Source organism: Gallinula chloropus, assembly GCF_964237585.1.
Source record: "Gallinula chloropus genome assembly, chromosome: 2".
NCBI classification, from domain to species: domain Eukaryota; kingdom Metazoa; phylum Chordata; class Aves; order Gruiformes; family Rallidae; genus Gallinula; species Gallinula chloropus.
In genome coordinates, this window is record NC_140086.1 from 115,306,401 (window position 1) to 115,328,359 (window position 21,959).

Here is a 21,959-nt window from a genome sequence, read left to right on the forward strand (position 1 = left end):
CGCTCTTTATACTGCTGTGAAAGTGAATAAAGGGTGAAGGTGTTATTTTTTTCCCTTGGGCACATCCATCTGCAGGAAGGGAAAAGAAAGAGGAGACAGGGGGAAGGGTTCAAGTGTAAAAGAGGTATTCTGCAAAATCTGGGGAGAGGCACCAGCGACCCCACTATAGTTTGTATTTGTGGTTGCACAGCATCTAAATAAATCCCTTCATGTGACAATGGAAGGTAAAATGACAGGAGTATACAGACTTCTTTAGGCCATATCAGTTCCTCTTTCTCCTTTGAGCAGAAAAGCACCAATCTTGTATTTGATTTAAGAATAATAATAATGTGAGAAATAATGTTGCCAGGACTAAAGTTTAAGGTTCCAGCACAGATGGAGGATGTTATGTCCACTTAAATCAAAGAAAAAATGGTGGCTGTCCGGCAACAGCCAAACTTTTAGGTACTAGGGCTTAGAACAGACCTTGGTCTGCTGGGGCTATATAAACCATTTGTTTCCACAGCAACCATATACTGTGCTCTTCTTCCTAGTTCCCCATTAGGAAGGGAAAAGGAAAAGGATGGCCACTCTCAACAGTGAGCTTTGAGCAGGAGAGGTAGACTATTACAGCAGGGTGTCTTTGTATGGTAGGACTTGTAGTGACCACCAGCTTCCAGCACAACAGAGATGTTAGGAACGGTCTTCTCTTGAAAAAAAAAACCCTCAAGTTTGTGCAACAGAAAGCAAATGAGAACAAACCCGTTCTGACCATGGTCACTAACCCCCTCTTTCAGAAGGAGCAGGGTGCAGTGTCTCCCACCAAGCAGGTGATGAGCACTACCTGCATTTCCTCCAGCTGTGAGGCCGATGTGTGGGCAAACCAGGATATGTTTTGGCATTTTCTATGACCATTTCTGTCAGGTGGAAAAAGAGCAAATAGCTTGTGCCTCCAACTTTTACTGTGCGCAGTTCTTGAGAAGGTAAGTGGGAAGGCCTTGCCCCTACCTGAAAGCTCTAGGTTCACAAAAGTTTGCACACAGTGTGAATGCTGGTTGGGAGCATCCTACTAGAAGCACATGCCATTGCTTCTAACAACTTCATTAGTGGCTTATGGAGACAACTGACAGATCAGGGGACACCAGGAACTGCAAGTCTTGCTGCTGTGGTTACAGCTATTGCTGGTGAAGAGTCAGCCAAAAAATCTGCATCTGTTGCATCATTTAAATAGGGAGCACTAACTTCATGTTGGAGTGCTTCTATGCTGAACATCATTTGCTGTCCCTGATTCTTCACATTCATTCACTTGACTCCTAGGCATTGCTCTGCACGCTGGTTACCCTTGAAGCAAGGTAATGGAAATGTTATCAAGCACGCTGTGACAGGAGACTTATTTCAGTTGTCTGACCAAGATCTGAATTCATTTGCAAATGGGCTTTCTGGATTTGGGGTTTCTACATGAACCAGAGCGTAAGGAGCATCTCACATCCAAACCTCAATCTTGATCTGGTCTCTCATGGAATTCAGCTTGACAAAAGAAGCTTATAGGAATGAAGAATTAAACTTTAAGCTAATAGAAACAGAGGGAATTAAAAGCTTTGGCTGACTGAGGTGCATAAAGATGCCTGTAAAGGACCAGGCTGACATAAAAAATAGCAAGGAATGTTTCCTGACTCTGCTACAGCTGGCTTTACTCTGTGACTTCAAGCAAGTATGTCAAAATACTTCATCCATCTGTTTCCCCCATCCATAAAACCAGGTAATTGTTCCAAATTTGCTTCACCCAGGTTATAGAATGATTTGTCAAAATTATACAAATACCAGTTTTCTGCTCTCCTCTCTGGTACTATGTGCATCTTTCCACTGCCCATCTGGGTGTTACTGTTGGCAGTTTCAATCTGAAGAAGAGATGTATGGTGAGATATCACCATGCCAGGTTATTTTTTCTTCCTGGAGGAATATTTTCTTGAAAATAACTTCTTCCTCCTCACTTTAGGATTGTTGTGTTGGGATGATTTCATATCTTCACTAACACACCTCCACTTTTCCTTTTCTTCAGTGGTCTGCATGTCTACATTACATCCAAAATTTACAGTCTGTGGTTGTTTTCACATATGTTGGATGCATGTTTGTTGTTCTCTTTGTTATCCCCTGCGCTGGTTATACCCAGTTCCCAAGGTTGCATTTCTCTGATGGCAAATAATGGGCCATGAATGAGCTGTTAGACCGAGGACCTCCAATACTGTTCTGTGCCTGTACTTCTCAATGCTGCATTTCATTCTGTGGTCATAGGCTCATTATATAAGGAAAACCTACATATTATGACTCTCAGTTACAACACTGGTATAACAATAGGTGTTACATCACAAAACACAAGTATGTAGGTAAGAGTTACCCAGCTGGTCATTGGAAAATTGCCATTACAAGCAAAACCACATCTCCATGTGGGCCAGACAAGGTCTGATGGGTCTGCCACAAGGCTACATAACACAACCTGGCTTTCTCCCACCCCTAGTTTTTTCCACCTGATACAGATGTGAAACATAGCATAAAGGAGCTTTTTAACACTGGCATCTGTAGGTACACTGTGTGGTCAGCAATCACCTCATCTCCACAAAAGGCACACATAAACAAAATCGGGGGTCTAAGAGTCCTACAGAGCCCTCAAGCCCCTGAGAGCTCTGAAAAAATGAACTTGCATCAGCCAAACTAATAATCCCTATCTTGCATACACCAGAAAGATTTTACAGGTGAGAGTAAACCCTCAGCTTCACCTTTTGGCTTGATGTCTGCTGCTATTAAATGGATACTGCAGTTGAAATACCCCTGTTGAAGTCAGAGGTGTCCCCATGGAGGTGGGCAGGTGGGCAGGCAGCATGAGCAAGCTCTGGCTGCTGCCACCTGTGCTCTGTCTCTGCTCCACATAGGTCAGGTAGAATTGGTGGCAAAGCATGTTTAACGACTGCTAAACACACAGGAAAAGGTTTATTAGGATTACAGCATCCTTCCAGTAAGAGATCCTATAATTTTGGGATACAAAAAGTTACATGGCTGTTGAAAACCAAAGTAAAACTTAAAAGCATTGACCCATCTAGCAGTAGTAGTAGTAGTTTTCCCAATGCCAGAGAAAAGATCCATGGGTTTAGGAACATCACCAGAGCAGGGAGAGCCTTCCATACCCTAGGCCTCTGTTCTCCTCATCCACAACTTCTTGAGGAAAAGGGAAAGCAGGGAGTTAGCATTAAGAAAATGCCTCCTGGTGCCCCAGATGAAGTGCCCCCCCTCCATTCTCAACCTGACTCAGGGCAGCAGTACATGGTGGTATCGAAAGGGGCTTCTGCATGCCTAGAGATGTCCCAGGTGATAAAGATGCTCCCTGCCCCCTCAAGCATTAGCACAAGGGTGTTCTTGTTTTGTTTTGGTTTTTTTTTTCCTTTCTTTTTTTCTTCCCCTAGAGCTTTATTTGCATGTATGTTTCAGAGAGGGCAAACACGTCTATTTAATCTAGATGATTTAAGACTGACAGGTCACCTCACCCAGAACACACTTAAGTCTCATGTACCCTAGCAGCAAAGTGACATCTGTGTGAGGAACTTTGCCAGTGCATCATTACAAGTGTTGCTCTGGGACAAATGCAGAGGTGGAGGCCCCTGAGGAGAAGCTGCTTGCCTGGATGCTCAGTGATCACTCTGTGGGGCCTATAAGCTGAGATATGTAAATGCTAGGAAATGCCTGACGGCTCCACAGGGATGGTGAGAGCAGGTGAGAGGCAGGTTCTTCTTTGGAGCCAAAGGGCTCTCTGATGGGAAGGCTAGAAAAGTGACTTTAGAGGGGGGAAAATCATGAAAACCCATCCACTCGATGCCTCCGCACAAGGTTAAGAGGAATGGAGGGGACCAGTGCAGGCGGTAGCGGCGTGAGAGAGAGATACTGGGCTCTGTGCTGTGGGCTTATTTCTGGAGGGACTGAAGATCTCATCAGAAAAAGGCCTCTGCCTAGGCTGAATCAATCAGAACTGAACAAGCAGCTGAACGGAGTCCCTGCAGGGAAAATGTAACCTGTGGGTGGTTCAGCTTCTCCGAAAGCGTGAAGGAGGGAGAGGGAAATTTATAAAGGTGCGACTCGGGAGGGAGATAAAGGGGACATATGCCCCAGCAGCAAAAATAAACTGCATAATAGATTAAACTGGGAATTTATTGCCACAATTTTAGGGGAAGTGTGTTCAGTAACATTTGGTTATTAAAATGCCTGTGAGTAACAAGAAGTTTATCAAGCAGCGGTGCAGAGCAGAAGTCAGATGCAGCTAGGAAAAAAGAGGATATTGAAGGCATTTCAGCTAGGAATTGCTGCCAGAAAGGGTTTCTGTTCTTAGTGCTTATGTAGAATGGATAAATAGCACAGGCTTCAGAGAGGCATTGGGTAATTTCTTTTTTCCTTTTCCAGATTGACTATAGCACCAGTTTGTGGTGTGCAGTGCTGTTATTTCTTCTGGATAGTAAATGGCTCTAAGCAAAAATAATGTCAAGTGTTTCATCCTGTAAATAGAAGATGACTGGGTTGCAATCACTACATTAATTTGCTTTGTTCCCAGCTGATGCGTATGTTTCCAGAGTTGAAAGGACTTCCTACCCTATTACAGCAGAATGGATTCATCACCATTTGGAGAGGCATTATTTCTGTCCCTCCCTCCCCTTTTTTTTCCCCTGGTGATAATTGCATTTCTTTGAATATTTTTCTGGAAATTTCAGTTTACTTTCAGCAGTTTGGGGGTGTGGGGGATGCTTTCTATTACATTTAGTGCAAACACATCTTTAGTGGTTTTGTACATGTCCTATTAAAATCTACAGAAATATTATTTTTTCTGAACATTAATAATTATTAAGAACTTTAATAATAATAATTTGTTTCCTCTTCTGGATGTTCTACAGCACCCCAGAATGTGATTATTTTTTAACCTAAGGCAGGTGAGAGAAGTACTTTTGCTTCTTCTGAGACTGTGTGGTGCACTGAAGTGGAAGACATCTCCTCCTGCTTAAGCCAGGTTGACTCCAAGGATGCCTGGGACCTATTCCTGGGTAGCAATCAGGCCTACTTTGTTTGCTAAAAAAAAGAATATAAATACCTGAGACCATTAAAACAAACCTAGATCTGGGTCTGGCTGGGATGTGCAGGTAGACAACATGGGTACTGGGTAAATTGCTGCAGGGCTAACAAAGTCCCTGGAAGAATACTGCTGTTGGTCCCTGTAATGCATATGCTTTTTGGAGTTTCTTGGTAAACCAGCCCTTATTCTGTAGCCTAGGATTAAGATTCTGAAATACAAATTTCCTTCACGGTATAACCCACCAATGACTGCAAAGAATTACTGAGTCTAGTCTGTATTTTTAAGTAAATTTCTGGGTGTATTTCTCATTTTTAGCATGCATTAGTTGAGTACTTCGTAACTGGAGTCTTTTCCATTTTCCACTGATGTATTTTCACTGCGAAATAAGTATCTAAATATTATGGTATTGAATTCCTACCACAACGATTGTCTCTGCCTTAATGCCAATAAGAAATTTAATTGGCCTTGTGCAGCCTTCTACTAACCCCTGATAAAACCTTATTTAAACAGATTGGATATCATGTCCTTATAATTGTGAATGCCTTTTTCTTGGTAGGCGGTCCTTTGTATATAATTTCTTTTCAGCAACCTTTAGAGGTAATAGGGACATCTTTCAATTAATTGCAACTGTCTTGGTAAATCTGATCTTTCTAACCAAGCCAAGACTGTGCAAATGCCTCTGTTAAAGCTGCAGACAAAACACATAAATAGGTTGTTAATTGTGTGCTTGATTGGTTATAAAGAGTTTGTGATGTTGAGCAATGTTCCTAATATTTTAAGGAGGGAGACACAAAAAAAAAAAAAAAAAAAAGAAGAGAAAATTGTGTATATATTTCAGTAGTTTTCAGGAAGCTTAGAAGGATGATTTGAAAGGGGAAAATGCCCAGCCAAACACAGCCATATTCCCAGCTGTTTCCAGATCTTAATCTGTCATATACCAAACTGGTCAGCAGTAACTTAAGTTGTGTTAATTTTTCTACTGCAAGTATGTCAGGAAACTGTAAGTGATTAAGGTAAAAGTTCTACAGTTTGGTGGGGTTTTTTTGGTTAAGCTTTTTTTTTTTTTTTTTTTGCTATGCTGGGGGAGGGGATTAGATAATGGTCCTGAAGTTTGAAATCCTTGCATTTTGACAGTCGCCTAGCAGTGCGCCTTGCCATCCCGGTTAAACACATGCAGCACCCTCAATCATTCAAAGTGCCCAGAGAGGCCACGTGTGGGGTGAAAGAGACTCTTAGTCTACCTTTGTGTATACCCTTTGCAGCGTTATCTATTTTTAAAACCTCACGGAGGACTTTGCCCCTGCTCTCTTCAGAGCACGCACACGTCAGCGCTGCTCGTCACTTTTATTTTCCTCTGACTCAGGGAACTTGTAGGGGGAATTTGAGAAATAAGCAGACAGGAGACATGACATGAGCACTGTCAGGGTTTGATGGCATGCAGCTTTAAGCCATGCTCGGAAATGGGATCAGTTTTATTTCCTCTTCTCCTGGCTTGCCTGGTGGTTTGGGTTTTTTTTAAGACTCTGCAATTCTGTTCAGCATTGTTAGGGAAATTTCCAAAAGCAAGATGGGCTGGGGAAAGGTGAGCTGGGAGAGGCAGAAGCACACTGAAGCTGCTGAGAGGATGGGGATGGCTCCAGCTCTGTGAAGTGCCGAGGGTCTGACCCACAAAAGGCGGCTTTGGGCTGCCACCTGCTCCACTGCCCGAACATATGGTGATGACTGACGCCAGTGCAGATGCCATTGAAACCCACAGCTGAATGGGAATGACACCCGTGTGAGCTGGTGGCAGTGTAGGGCTGAGGTGTGCAGTGCAAACAGGAGCTTATCTAGGATGAGCTACAAAACAGTGGTCAGAAATTAAGCTGGTGAGAGGATGTGGGTTCTTCCAGGCACTGGAAATCAAAGAAAGTATTAAACTGGTGGGATTAAATGTTCCTTTAATTGGATGAAGAGAAACAAGCAAATGGAAGCCAAGCAGGAGGCTGTGGGTGCATTTTATCACATGCCAGGGCTCTGTTTCCGAGCCCGCCTGAGCTGTGCTCACAATTCCTTCTCCCCTGGCTGAGCAGCTTAAGGTTCCTTTCACTCACAGACACCCTCAGGGCACCCCTCCCCAGTCTGAGCGCACCCCTTACCTGGACACAGCCAGCTCCCCTGGCATTTTCCCTTCTCCTCTCCCAGCTGGGTGGGGGGTGGGGGCGGGGGTGGAAGGAAGGTGTTGCTCATAAACTGTGCAGACAGTGCCCAGTTGCTCTATTTAAGCGCTGCAGGGAGTACATGAGCACAAACAGCAGCTTCAACACAGAAAGCGCTTGCTGAGAAATCAAAGCCTTGCCCTGACTGTGGATAGAGGTGGATAAAGAAGGATTGGGCACCCACTGCAATCTTCTCCTCTCCCACCCTGTTGCATGGCAAAGCCATATCCATTCCCCATCTGAGAAACTGCTCCGTTTGGAGGGATTTGGGAGGAAGCAGAGCCTGTTCCTCTTCTTCCTTGTCCACCCATTTCATCCTGGCATGCAGCGATGGACAACACTCGATCAAATGCATCAGAGGGAACAGGAAGCTAAATGTGTCCTAGTACAGCCTGGGCACTTTGTGAGGATGTGTCACTGCCTTCACCAAACCGAGCAGTGAGAAAGAACACAAGGGTTTCTAAATGTTTTCCGAGAAACTCTCCTACACTGATTTTTAACTCAACCCAGACAGCTTTAGCTGCTTAGCAGGAGCATCCTGAGCTAATTTTGTTTCTTGTGAGTTTCTTCCAGAGTATTTCCTTTTCTTGGCCACAAGGGTTTAGTGTTCTCTGGGGTTTTTTGTTTTTTATTTTTTTCCCCTGCCTCAGAACTCTTGGCTACCTTTCCAAATAGTGATTAGCTTTAAAATCTTGCTCAGCCATCCTTGACGCTGAGCTTGGCTTCTTTCGTCTATCTTAACATTCTTCTCTCCTTTGACAGCAAGGTTATACACTGTCAAGTATCTGCTCTTCTCTTCCTTCTCTCTGAGCTCCTCAGCAAACATTTCACATTGCCATCAAGCTTAATGGTGCTTACAGGCTGGATTTTTATACATTTACTTTCGGTAATCTCTTTTTTTTCTTTCCTTTTTTTTTCTCTCCTTCCTTTTCTGCACTCAAAGCTTCAGGCTGTGAGGCTGTGGTGGAGAAAGAGAAAACGATTAATTTTATAAGCCCTGAGTAAGTGGGTTTGCTGAGGTCGCACTGGTAAAATCAAAGCAACCTGCAGTGCAGAAATGAATCAGGGCTCTTCCTGCAAAGAGCTCTATGATGTGCCAGGACTTTGGAAACTTCCTCTGTGGCTCTGTTCTCCCTCATCTGCTTCTCTGCTGAACTGGGGTGCAGTAGCCACCTATGCTGGCCTCTGGCGAACTCAGCCCTGAAGGAGCTCATGTGGTTTTCTTGCTGTGGGTGGAGGAAGACAATAACTCAAACCTTCATCAGTGACAGTGAAGTAAAAACTTGTCAATGAGTCATGCTGAAAATCAATATTTCTTTCATAGGTTTGAGGAAGGGATTGCAAGGAAGATGGATGTCCAGGGAATGTTGATCTGAGCATGATTGGTACCAGCCCACTCTCCTGTGTCCCACTGGAATACACATTTACCTGACCCAGCAGAGCATGTAGGTGGGCTTCAGTGTTGGTGCACTCACCTGTGTGTTGGCACAATAGGTTAAAGGACACCTTTTAGGCACAAAGTAAAGATAAAACAGGGACAGAGTCATCATCTCCTCCTGGAAGGAGAGCACAGGAAATATGGTAAATCAGATTAAGGCTAAATTAAGGAAAAATGGAGACCCTGGAGATGTCAGAACTCTGTTCAGGCTGTGATTCACTCTCATGTTAAGCTGACTGAAGTGCAGTCTGGTGGCTGAAAAATAACTTTGAGAGCCGTACAGGAAGCCAGTTGTTGGCCAGATCAGTTCCCTGAGCTAGCTCAGGATGTGACTGCCCAAGGAGAGAGAAACATGACTGAGGAGGAACAAAGTGACAACACCATTTGAATACAGCCATCATCCAGGGTGGCTTCTTTTGAGTGAGAAACTTCTGACCTCACAACTTTGCTATGCTCTTGCCATTCCAGTGTGTTTAAAATGGTCATTCTCCCCCATGTTTTTCCATTCATGTGTTCCATTTTGCTTAGCAGAGAACAAACTTCAAACCAGTAATGCACACATCCCTTTAATGAGGTTCAGGATGATGTATTAATCATGGTTTTGTAATTAACTCTCATGCTATCACGTGAATATTCAAGCTCCTTGCAGAGAGGAAGTATTTTAAGAAGAAATAGCATAAATATGGCCAGATCACTGAAGATGTCTATTGTCCCTGTTGATGAACTACAGGGGCATGTGATACATTAGTACCACAGAGAAATTAGCATCGGGGGCATTGTGCTTTCTTTTCTGAATACAAAGATTGGATTTTATTATGGAAGGTCTTGAAATTTCCTGTAGGAAAGTTTCTATTTCAGACCAGTAGAGGGAGAAAGCAGGCCAAAGACATAAATTAGTGGTTTTCATTAAGATTTATTGTGGAAAAAAAAAATCCAATTTATCTCCATAGTTAAAGTGCAAAAAACGTTGTTCCATTTGCTGCTGGGTTCTTTGCTGATGTCTTCCATTATTCCATTTATTAAAAAGCTAATGAATAGTAGGTATATGTTATGTTTTTCTGATCATGACAGGGAAAGAAGGAGGATTTCATTTGAAAAGCAGAGTATTAGTAGTCAGTAGCTGAAAACTACACTTGAATATTTGGCTGGGTAAAAAGAAACTATTTCCCCATGTGAAATACTTGCTGCAACTCAAGCAAGCTAATCTTCTGGATGGGCATGTAATGTGTAATGTCACAGGACACCATTCAAAAATCCTCAAAATAATCAAACATAATAATGATCAAAAGAATAAATGTAATTGCATCAAAGTTTTGGAAAGCAATTGGCCCAGATTTCCTGAAGAACTCATTTCTGCATTGAAATTATTGGTCTCATCCAGAGACTCTATACGCAGGGAGAAGTGAGGTTTTCTGAGACTCACCTTGGTGGTGCCACTGTTTCACAAGGTAGTCTCCCTGTTACAGATTCAGATACTGTTCTCATCGCACAGTCTCTTCTCATTTTCTTGTAGAAAAGGATGTGATTGACATCTCCAGCATGGAGTTCTTTCCTTCCCATCGTGCCTGCAGAATGTGCTGCAAGGTATCTGGGTCTGATTTATTTTAAAATGCAAATCAGAACAAACATTAGGAAAAAGTTGAAGAAAGCAGCATTTTTTTTTAATGATCTAGACTGCTGAATGCTCCAGAGAAGAAGAATAAAAGACTAAATGAGTGGATCCCTCCACTAAAAAACACAGACCACCAATATACTTAATATGGCATTTCTCTTTTGCCCTTCCCCAAGCCCCAGTTTTGTCCTAAATTTGTGAGAGCAGCTTCCACAAGTATGCCCACCTGCTCCTTTGTAATTTTCTCTGTAAGTGGGAAAGGATATTTGGGTACTAGAGCTGACCAGAGAAGCTGGTGCAAATGTCCTGCATCTGAACTAGACCTTCTCAACAGAATGATTATTTTTATTGTTCATGCAGCTGGTAAAATGCTATGCATTTCTGTCTTGCTCCTTATCAAGAATTCATTCTTATCCTTATCATCTTGTATTCAGAGAACCTCACTTCACAGATAAAGCTGAATCTTTCTCTTCTCTCTCTCTCTTCTCTTTCACTTCTATATTGGCAAAATACCTCCTTCCACTAAGCGAAGAGCCTTGATAATGCCTTGAAGGATAGAGCACTTTCCAATAGTTTGGTACTTGATATGGAGATTTTTAAATTTTTTTAAAATATATATATTTATGCATTCAGCAGAGGTAAGATTAAGTTGCAAGAAAGGGTAATATAACTGCAGGTAAAACAAATGAACCTCAAATATAAAAGCTAACGTCTTACAGCACTTGCCTGACAATTTATTTGCTGTTCTGTTTGGGGATATTTTTTTTCCCAAGAATTATAGCTTGCAGTAAAGCTATTTACATCAAGCACATCAAGTGGGATTTGGTATTAAAACTGTAACTGAATCTATTCCCGTTAATGTTGTTTAATATAGTCCATCGAATGGTTTAGAAGTAATGAAGTCACATAAGTATTATGATGTACACTGGGTCACCACTAATAGTTGCTGTGGAAACCTTGTTGTCTCTTCTACTGCAGCAGTACATAATCATAGCGGGTTTGTTTTTTCAAGGATTACATTCCATAGCACTTTCAAAGAAAAAGACCTTCACCTAAGGCAGTTTAATTAAAGGAGAGAGGATTCCTCACTTTTCTGTGCTAGGACTGGGGCTGCATTTCAGATGCCACCACGGGACCGCTCCAGTTTCACTCTTCAGGCATGAAGACAAAAAGTTACAGAACCAGGAGGCCTGAAATACAAAGGACTGAAGTTTCCAGATGGAAACAAACGGCCATCTGCCATTCCAGCAATCAAGCCATCGAGCCTTTATGGCTCGACTTGTACATGTCAGTGGGGGCCTGATCTAAGTGGGCTTTTACATAGGGAGGAACCAGATAACAGCAACTTGTTACAGGGAACGTAACAAGTGTGCAGCACAATGGTACCAGCACGTGGAAAACAGCCTCCCAGGAAGGCTGTTGATGGTCATGCTATGTCTAAGTGATAAAAATGTTGATCTGCAACTTTATATCTGTTTTAGAGCTAGGGTTTGATGCTTGCCCTCAACACAACTAGTCTGACCACTGCTGTCGGGGTCACTGGCATCTTACCAGCCATGGAGATGTCTTATCAGCAAACAGCCAAGGCGTCAGAATAATCCCGTGTCAGAACGGCCACAGGAAAACAACTGGGGGCCTCCAAAGTGGACACTGGGAAAGAAAGGGTCATTTTATTAGAAAGGCTTGCTGCAATTAAGACTTGGCAGCAGAGCTTTCTGTTCTTGGTACCACAGTCTGCCTGCACACAAGAAGACTCACGTTCGCTATGGTAGACCCTATTTTAGTACAAATTATCTGTAATTGTTTTAATGACTTTGTTAATGATTCACAGGGATCTTACATGCACTATTTACTCAGCTTTCTTCCTTACCCCAAGGCCTACAGCGGAGATGCCACTGAGGAGAACAATAATAATTGGCACCCATAGGAAAATGAACAGTTTGAGCTGTGCAATTAGAGGCCAGTCTCTCCCCTTAAATTCTTAATTAATAGATGTGGGTATTTTAGGTTTTTAAAGTTGCGATGACTGTATTTTTATACAGTCACCAGGAACTTGCATAAGGAAATGAAGTTCAGTGTATAAATATTTGTCTGGAGTGACACACCCTGTTAGTCTGAGGGTTTCAGAGCTGAGCAGAGAAAGAGGGAATATGTCATCTGGTCCCAGGCCTACTGGAGGGCTGATATACTCCAGTTTCCCAACTGGTAAGGTAGTTCTCATAAGACTTGTGAAAGAAGAGAAACTGCTGGAGTCCAGTTTGCAATAAGATGTTGCTCATTTGGGCAGGGCAGGAGGAGGTGAGGAAAAGGCCTTGCAGGGCTGACCCTGGTCTCGGGGAAGAGCGCATCCCTGCAGCTCTCAGCCAGGATGAGCCAAGGTGAAATAAGTGACACAGTCCTGTCAGATATGATACTTTTTTCAAAAAGATGGAAAAGTAAAGCGACTGGTGTGAGGTCCCAAGGCAGATATAAAGAAACTTGTGTGGATTTGGGACAATCCCACGAGGATTTGATTTGCATAAAACCACACAGTCATTTTGGCAGCTTGTGACAGATATAATCCTGCTCCAGTACATCCCATGCGCCTTTAGGGGGTCAGTTAAATAAGAATAATTTTACTTTGAGTGTGAGAAAACACTGAGGAACAAACTGATTATAGAAAATCCTGGGAGGGGAATTAGGGCATTCATGGGGTAAGCTCTTTGAAACAGGCACAATGTATTTTCTGTGGGCTTGTACAGAGCACAGCTCGAAGGGTACTGAGCGGAATCAAGACATGTGAGAGGTTGTGCAAGAATATGTCAAACAATAACATGATTAGATGTGCCAGCCTCTGACACATCTACTTTCATAATACTTTGACTCAGTTCTTTTCTGGAAAGAGGTGCTGGCAGGCAACCTTCTTTTAATTGCCATCGTTATTGCTGCTATGCATTTCTCTCTAAGCTTTGTGTTTGGTAGAGGGGAAACTACCTTGATGAAAAAGTCATCATGGAGATAATTTTTGCTCAATGGTTTTTATTTTGGTGTCCATCTCTGCTGGATGCATTGTGGAGACAAATTTCTCAGAATATGCATTACTGCTATGCCTGGATGCATCTTACCAGTCTGTGTATTTAATTAATATGGTCCACTTCCCTGGCATATGAACTAGACTGTCAGTTTCAAAACGCTTGCCCCACCATCATGAGGCATTTTTGCTGTTCACATCATCCATTTTGTTTCCTCAGTGTTGTGGTACTGATTCTGAACAAAAGAATGCCACAGGAGTAGGGACTTAGGAATAAGATGGCTGCATAGAAATTTTGTAAATGTGTAAACACTTGTGTGGATGAAAATGTACCATTAGACAATGCGATGGTCTAATCAGAGGGAGGGAAAAAGTGAGCAAGCTCACCTTTTCTCTACATCTCAAAAGGTGTCCATTCCTATGTCCCCCAGGTAAAAGGTTGTAAAACTCCGCTCAGCTAGTTTTGTTGACCCCATTTCCATTCAGAAATTACTGTCAGAATCAGAGTTTCTTTAAAAAAAAAAGAGTTTCTGAAAACTACCTTGTTCTGGATATACTAGACCAGAAGTTAATATGAAGTATTTTATTTTTGAATAATCTTGCTTAAAGGAATTCACTGATTTTGTATTGTCTGGGATTTTTAAGACTGTTCATGAGGATTTGTTACATTATTACTGTGACTTTGCTTGTAAATTATAAGCAGAGAATTATATACGGTATATGCTTTTCATCTGAGGGTAGTTTGCCTGTGTAGTGTTATAATAAGGGGGAAAAAAAAGCTATTAAACCCATCATTTTAATTTGTCAGTTTTAGCCCAAGGCAGTTGGGTTGACGACAGCTTCTAAAATTTAATTCTTAATAATTTCAAATCAGGAAAAAGTTCAATTTATTTGAATAAGAAAAGCATTTAGTAGTTCTTTCTATAAAAAAACAACCTGCTTGACTGCAGTCTGGCTCTAGGCATCAGAGGTATTAAGTAAATGTTATGTTCAGAAGCAGATGAATAGTTTAGTTTCTGACAATGCTAGAGTATCAAACCAGCCAAACCAAAAGAGAGCAACTCTGGAAGCAGCTGCAGGCGAAGTGAGTTTAGACGAGTTTGTTTTAAGGCCAAAATTTCACAGCCACCTGTTGATTATGACACAAAGAAACTGAATGAGGCTGAAAGAAAATACCCCTGAACACAAGAGAACAAGAGCTAAACCAACACTCGCTCCTGTTTGTTCAACACTTGTATCTGTGAACTCGGAGCTGACTTAGTACGAGCATTTTCCCCGTTCAGCTGGAGACCTATGTGGTTTTTTCTTATTCCTCCTCTGGGCACCACACGGCTTTTTCTCTCTTTCTCTCTCTGTATTTTTTTTTTTTTTCTCCTCCTTTAATTTGTAAAGAACAGAGCACCAATGAACCATGCTACCACACCCTCAGTGCCACTTTGCAAAGGGGATAAATGAAGCTTTAGAGAAAATCTTCAGTTGACTACATCCCTCCTGCTGCTGCTTGTCCTCAGATTGATGAGCAAGAGGGACTTACTGTATGAAAGGTGAGGCTAAGTGGAGGAAAAGATTGATGTTAAAAAAGCCATTCTGGGGATGAAGGACACTTGACTTGTGTGTTTCAGCAACCGTCACAAAATGAAGTTCCTTCTTCAAGGAAATCTAAGGATGCCTCTAGAATTTTTGTTTTACCTGCAGAAATGTAGGAGCTGAATCTTGTTTTCACCCGTATGCATTTAGTGGCAGGCATAAGGGAAGAGCACGGAGAGAGCCTTCATGTCTCCACATGCAGCGTCTTTCACAGACACCTGCAAACTTGCATTTTTGCACCTTGTATGAATGAGGAAACCTGTGGTAACAGTGGTATGGTCAACATGACATTTGTTTCTGAAACTTTTATTCCCATTCTAATTATTCTTCACAGTAATCATGGGTAATTGTTACCACCATTTTCCTTTTTTAATTTGTTTTGCTTTGCTGTCTCTTTCATTGGCTAATCTTCCTGTTACCTTTTAAGTGACCACAAAAACCCCACATGCATGAGCAGAAAGACACACATCCCCTTCCCACCATCCCATCTCTGTTTGCAACAAATAATTTCTACTGCATCAGATACAGTTTGTCTGACGGTGTTTCCGTCACAGAGACTTTTGTATGTCTGTTTCTTTTAAAAGCATTAGCTCAGAATCACAGAATGACTGGTTTGGAAAAGACCTTTAAGATCATTGAGTATAATCGTACCTGTCCGCTACTAAGCCATATCCCTAAGTACCTGATCTACCCATCTTTTAAACACATCCAGGGTAGATGACTCAACCCCCTCCCTGGACAGCCTGTTCCACATCGTGACAACTCTTTCAATGAAGAATTTTTTTCCTAACATCTAATCTGAACCAACCCTGGTGCATCTTAAGGCCTTAAGCTCACTGAAGTCCTGCTGCTAGTAAAACAGCAAAACTTCTTCAAGCAATGTCCTGTACTATCATACATTTGTAAACCTAATTCTGTCTTCTCTCAGCTTTCCATTTTTTCACACATAATGTTTGTCAGAGCTCCTCCTTACCCTGTGAGGCTTGCAGGGTAGGGAACCTGATTGCTGAAATCTCTCATGAAAAGTCATGGCAAAATGCCACATCACATTCTACATATTAAATGCTATTAAAATTTTGTCCATTCCTCTCAGCTCTTTCACTTCTTTCCTGTTTGCTTATGGGCTGTGAATTATTTAACTGGCTTAACTGAATTATCATAATTCTCCAGGTTCTGCATACACACTTTATAAAGTTTATTTATAAAGATCTTTGAGGCTGTAAGGTAAAAGGTAACAATCACTTCCAAGTTATTACCACCAAATTATTGTTTGCTACATTTTGTGGAAATACTCCAAGATCTTAGCAGATCTGTGTAAAGCAAGAGAGGCTTAATTACTTATAATTGTCTTTATTTTCTGACCTGAGATAGCAATTGGTTGGAATTAATTCCTAATTAGTCCTTCAGGCTAACAGTGACTTGTGGCTTTTCAGCAGGTACTGTCCACATTTGCATGTCCAATTTGCTTACTAATTTGCCTACCTGTGTTGAAAAGGTTGGGGTGCATGAAAAGCATGGACTTCACAGAGTCCTCTTGGGGTAGTCTGGGATTATCAACCTAACTCTTTTGTGTGATTCAGCAGGAAGGAGTGAATTAGCTGATAGTCTCTCTCTGTGTCCCACTATATATCCTCAGAGGGACATCAAAATTTTATTTCCCCCCAAACCCATTTATTTGCAGGTTTAGTGACAATCGTGTGCTCTACAAAAGAGGGGTAAATCTCCTGACCGTAGAAACTGTACTCTAAAAATCTTCCTTCTGCCCACGACCCCCATTTCCATGGATGGTGAGGGCAGAGGGAAGTTCACTGTAGGGTGGGACACCCTACCCGGGTTGCCCAGGGCTGGGCTGAGGCAGGCTCCTGTAGGCCCTGGCACTCGGCCTGCCCTGTCCTCCTTGCAGGAGCGCGGTCAGTTGGTCACCCAGCACAGCTCAGGGACAGCTTCAGTAGTCACTCATTGGCCACCACAGCCCCATGTAGCTTATGCCACTGCTGGATTTAGTACTTACTGGGCCTTCCAAGCAGAACCCACCTGCTTATTTCAGTCTACTTCTGGATGTTTTTTTTCCTTTATGGAAAAGGCTGTGTTGTGACAAGAGAAACTTGCCACTGATAAAATACCTATTTTCTTGTCCTGTACCCCATTATTACCAGATCCAGTATCCATTTTTTTTTCAAGATTTTTTTCCATGCTACAGCTTCTTTGGCACCATGTGGCAGAACAGTTACTGTGCTATAGATGCATACTGTGGGTCTGACTTCATTTTGGTTCTCACCATACTGAGGTTATTGCCACCCTCTTGTGAATGCAAGGAGGACTGGGAATTTCAGAGCTACAAGAAGTGAGATAAATATACTTCAGGGCATTCCCCTTTCCCTGAAGACCACCCCACTGTTGCTGGGACCCCTCATACCCCTTGGTACCCTGCTCACCTCTGCAATTACCAGACACTGGTGGGTGGGAAGGGGATGAGGTATGTCTCACAGAGCAAAAATTGCCATGCTACCACTTGCATCTCATGTTTGGCTGCAGAGTTTTTCTTTCTCAGACGTCTGTTTATTCTGTATCCTTATTTAGACACTTATTTTAATAATTCAATGGCTGTGCCATATGTGATTCCAGGGAAAGCCTGGCACATGTCTCAGTTTCACCCATCTATGCCTTATCTCTTTTTTGCCCTATAGGCAAAATCATTTTAGTCAGGTTTGTTGGGTTTTTTGGTTGGTTTGTTTGTTTTACGGTGAACAGCACCCATCAGAAAATATTTGCTATGGGGGCAGAGAAGTTAATTTCTTTTGAAGTGAGAGATCAAAACCAGTAGATGAAGACAAATAGGACATCAAGCAGGCAGGGGATGCAGACAAATAGAGAAGTCCAGCATATTGTGTATTTCTTCACTGGTGCATTGTTCTTCTCTTTCCCTTCCGTTAGCTCTACTCCATCAGTTGTTAACAGCCAGGTTAAGTGTGCCAGAAGTTAATACCTTCCCCGTGGAGTACTGTTGGAGAGTAAAAACATACTGATTATTACACTGGTGTGGAACAAAAGAGCCTCGAGTCCAATGCTCTGTCTCCCACGGAGAAGAACGTGAAGTATTACAGAGAAAGGTATAAACTCTCCATGTACCTAATTGCAATGTCAAGACAAGGGCGAAACATTACTCTTGAACTCGATATTAGCTTATTAGATTGAGTGTGAGGAGCGGGGGCACAGTTTTACCTGTTTGATCTCACGGTTGCGTAGTCACAGGCATTACAGCTAATTGATATTGATGGCTGATCTTAAAATGCGTTCTTCTTTCACAGATTCAGCTAGAAGCATAAGATTGAAGAGGCATTTCTACCCAGATAATTCTTTTTCATCATTAAAAATGCTCAGTGCGTGTTATTGATTACTCTTCGAATCCAGTCAATGAGTGACCTTTCCTTTTAGTCCTGGATATGTTGCCATGTCAGGTTGCCGGTGAAAAAATGTTACTGTTGAAATTGGCTGCTTCTTTTCCTTGGTTTTATTTAAAGAAGTAACAAGTTTCCTCTTTTTGGGAAGCACCCAGACATGTATTAACCTATAGGTGTGTTTGGGAAAAACAAAATAATATTTGGTGCAAACCCCCCCCCCCCAAACTTCCTAAAGTTGATGTAAAAGGGGATGCAAAAGCAAATAAGAACTTTCTAAAGTTTTGTTTTTATTTTCTTCTATACCTCCTTTTGAAATGAATGCAGTGGCTGCCTCACAGAGAACTAAAATAGACTAGTGTGGGTTAGTTTAGCAGTAAATGTTTGATAAACTAGTTTATTTGCAATACCATGAAATGAACGTAAACAAAAACACTCTCCTGGAAAATACTTTCCTTGAAAGCACGCCAGGATTTACGGAATACATCTGTCTTAACAAAGCACCTCAACCGAGATCAAATGAAACCCTACCTCGCAGTGAGCAGCAGCAGCAGCTATTTTAAACCCGAGTTAAACAAGCATGAAAAAAAAAAAAACCGGGGAGGAAAAAAATAACACCACGGGGAAAGTAGCGAGCCCGACCCGGTACAACCTGCAGTTGACACAGGACGTGAAAACCCAACCCAACCCGCAGAGAAATGACAGTGGCGACTCACTGGCGGTTTGGGCGACTGACCAGACCACACCTCCGCTGTGATTCCCCGGGTGCCGCATCCATAGGGACGCGTTTCCCCCTCGCAAGACAGCCTCCTCCCGATACACACACACACACACCCCCCATACACCCCCCAGCCCTGCAGCCCCAGCATCGCCCGGTGGCACCTCTTCCCTTCCCCGCTCTCCCCGGCCAGCTGGCGCTTGGGCTGTCGCTTCCCCCGCAGCCGCCGCGTGTGACAGACAGCAGCGGGCAGCCCCGAGGCGCACGCCGGAGTTGAGGGAGCCCCGCTGCTGCCGCCCGGGGGTCGCGGCACATCCCGCAGCTTTAGGGACGAGCCACCCCCGGGCGCACGGGGATGGGGGGAACGGGACACAAGGGGGGTGCGCGCGCGCGCGCCCGCCCGCCCGCCTGCCTCTTTCCCGGCGCGCGTGCCGGCGCCAGCTCGCGCGCCGCCTCCCCCCCCCCTCCCTCCCCTCACGCCCTTCGGCCGGCCCCTCCTCGCCGATTGGCCGGTGCCGCCCGGGCAGGTGCCGGTGCGCGGCGGGAGCTGCCGCCGCCGGCACCGCAGCAGCACCAGCACCCGGTGTCGCGTCCGGCGGGGAGGGGAGGCGAGGTGGCGGCGGCGGCAGCAGCAGAGATAAAGACTGCGACTGCGGGCTGTCGTTGTCCGCTGGCCGGTGCGGAGCAGGAGCGAGACACCTGTGCCCGCCGGCTCCGCGCAGGTGTCCGGCCGGGAGCCGGCGCGGGGTAGCGACAGCGGCAGCCCCCTCCCTGCATGAGTGGCGGGGCGCATCCGCTGCCGCCGGTGGCTCTGCCCGTACCCTGAGCCCGGGGAAGTTACTGCCCGCCTGCCATTTTGGTGCAGCCCTCGCATTTGGCCGAGGGTGAGTACGGCCGGGGGGCGCGGCCGCTTCTCCCGGTGGGCCGGGGGCATAGGCCGAGGCGAGGAGTAGCGGGGGAAGGGGTGGGGGTAGATGGGGGTCACCCGCAGCGCCGCCGCGGAGCCGGCCGGCGCCGCCAGGTTATCCTGCGGCAGGGCCGCGGGGCCGCCCGCCGCAGCGCCCCGTCGGGAAGCGATCGGGGCTCGGCCCGCGGGCGGCTTCCCCCCCGCGCCCGGCTCCTGGCGGGGCGGGTCCGGCGGCCGCTGGCGGCGGCGAGGCACCGTCGCCCTGCGCGGCGTGGGGGGGAGCTCGGCGGGTCGCGCCGCTCCGCTCCGTTCCTCCGCGGCGGCTCCGGCTGCTCGGGCGGCGGGTAGGAGGGGACGGGGGTCGGGGTGGGGGGGGAACGGAGCGGAGGGCGGCAGGGCGTTAGGCTTCGCTTAATTACCGGCCCGATGTCTGAGTAGTGTTCTGCTGACAGCGCGGTTATTCGAGCGCCGTCACTGCAGTGCTACTGGCTGTTCGTATTGTTATAATTATTATTGTTATTGTTATTATTGTGTTTAACTTCCTCGGGAGCAGTGGGGTGGGTGTGTGTGGGGGGGTGGTGGCTGTGCGCGCCCTGCGCGGCGCTGCCTTCGCCCCCTTCCTGCCGGAGCATCCCGCCGCCCGGCGCGCTTCAAGGCGGAGGGAGGCGGCGTGTGCGTTCCGAGTATCAAGGTCAGTTTATCGTAACTGCCGAGGAAAATACCATATGGCTCGGGCTGACTTTCCTGCAGGAATCTAATTAGGCAGGGCCGTGTGTTGTGCTGGGGGTTTGTGCTGCGTTTTAAGGGGAGCGTAACCAGATTAGATCACAAAATGCCTTAAGAGTGAGCGAGCGTGCCCCCCCCCCCTCACCCCCCCACTGCCTGTTTGCGGGGATGTGAGCTGTATCTAAGCCATCTATTTTGGCAAATGGTAGTTTTTGCCTTGTGTCTACCTTTTCCCTACTTCCTGCGTTTCTGAAGATGTGGGTAGCTGCCCTGCTGTGGAGCCTCGAGTTCATTACAGTTGGCACGGCAAGGGTTTTTGGAAATAAAGGCTTTTTACTCGTTCCTCTGACAACCCTTTTCTGGAAGGCTAGAGAGAGAAAGGAGGGAAAGATAGTTTGGTTCTCATATTGTCAGGCGTTTTTCTGACTTTGAGGGAACTGTCATGAAACGGGACAGGTTTCCTTATTAATGGTGATAGTTCCCCATCAGTTGCATTGAGACCACTGACTCTTTCCCTACGTTTAAGTGTCAAACAGTGATGTTTGCTGCTCACTTCTAGCTTGAGGTATTGAACAGAGCTGTGTAAAAAGCAGAGTATACTGTATCTTCTATGTGATCCCTCAAGCTACTGCCTTACCCATCTTTACTTGGGTACAGAGCATATTTACGATGCCTTATGCCCAGGCATCCAAAACTGTACTTGGTGATTCTGTAGCCTTCCTGTGGAATTTGTCAGGTAACTTAGTACAACACAGATAGCAATTGCAAACAGGAGAGTGTAATTTTCAACAGCTGTGCTACATTAATTGCCAGTGAGAACTCTAAGAAATCAGTTCCACCCCGGCAGCTCTCACAGGGGTGAGAGAGGAGCACTGCCTCCCATGACAGGACTTGCATCTTGAACCTGCTTCTAATTCAAGTAACACAATATTGGCCTGACAGTTGGGTAAATGCTTTTTATCAGGCTGTCATCATCTGCCCCAGTGCTGTCTAGGAGTGATACAAGGTTATGAAAGCGAAGCTAAAACTTCTGTTTATTTTTCTTAGTTGCTTTCCTGCTTCCACCCTAACTTGATTAATACAGCTGAGTGTGCTGACAATTGATTCCTAAACCAGGCTTTTGGATTATACAGGGTGTACCCAAGTGTATGAACACAGCAGGAATTCACCTTCCTTGCTTAATAATTGAAATAAACAGAACACTTGAAGAACTTGTACTTAAAAAAAAAAATCCCTAAACTATGCATGGGCAATGCTAAAGAACAGCTGTATACCAAATGCA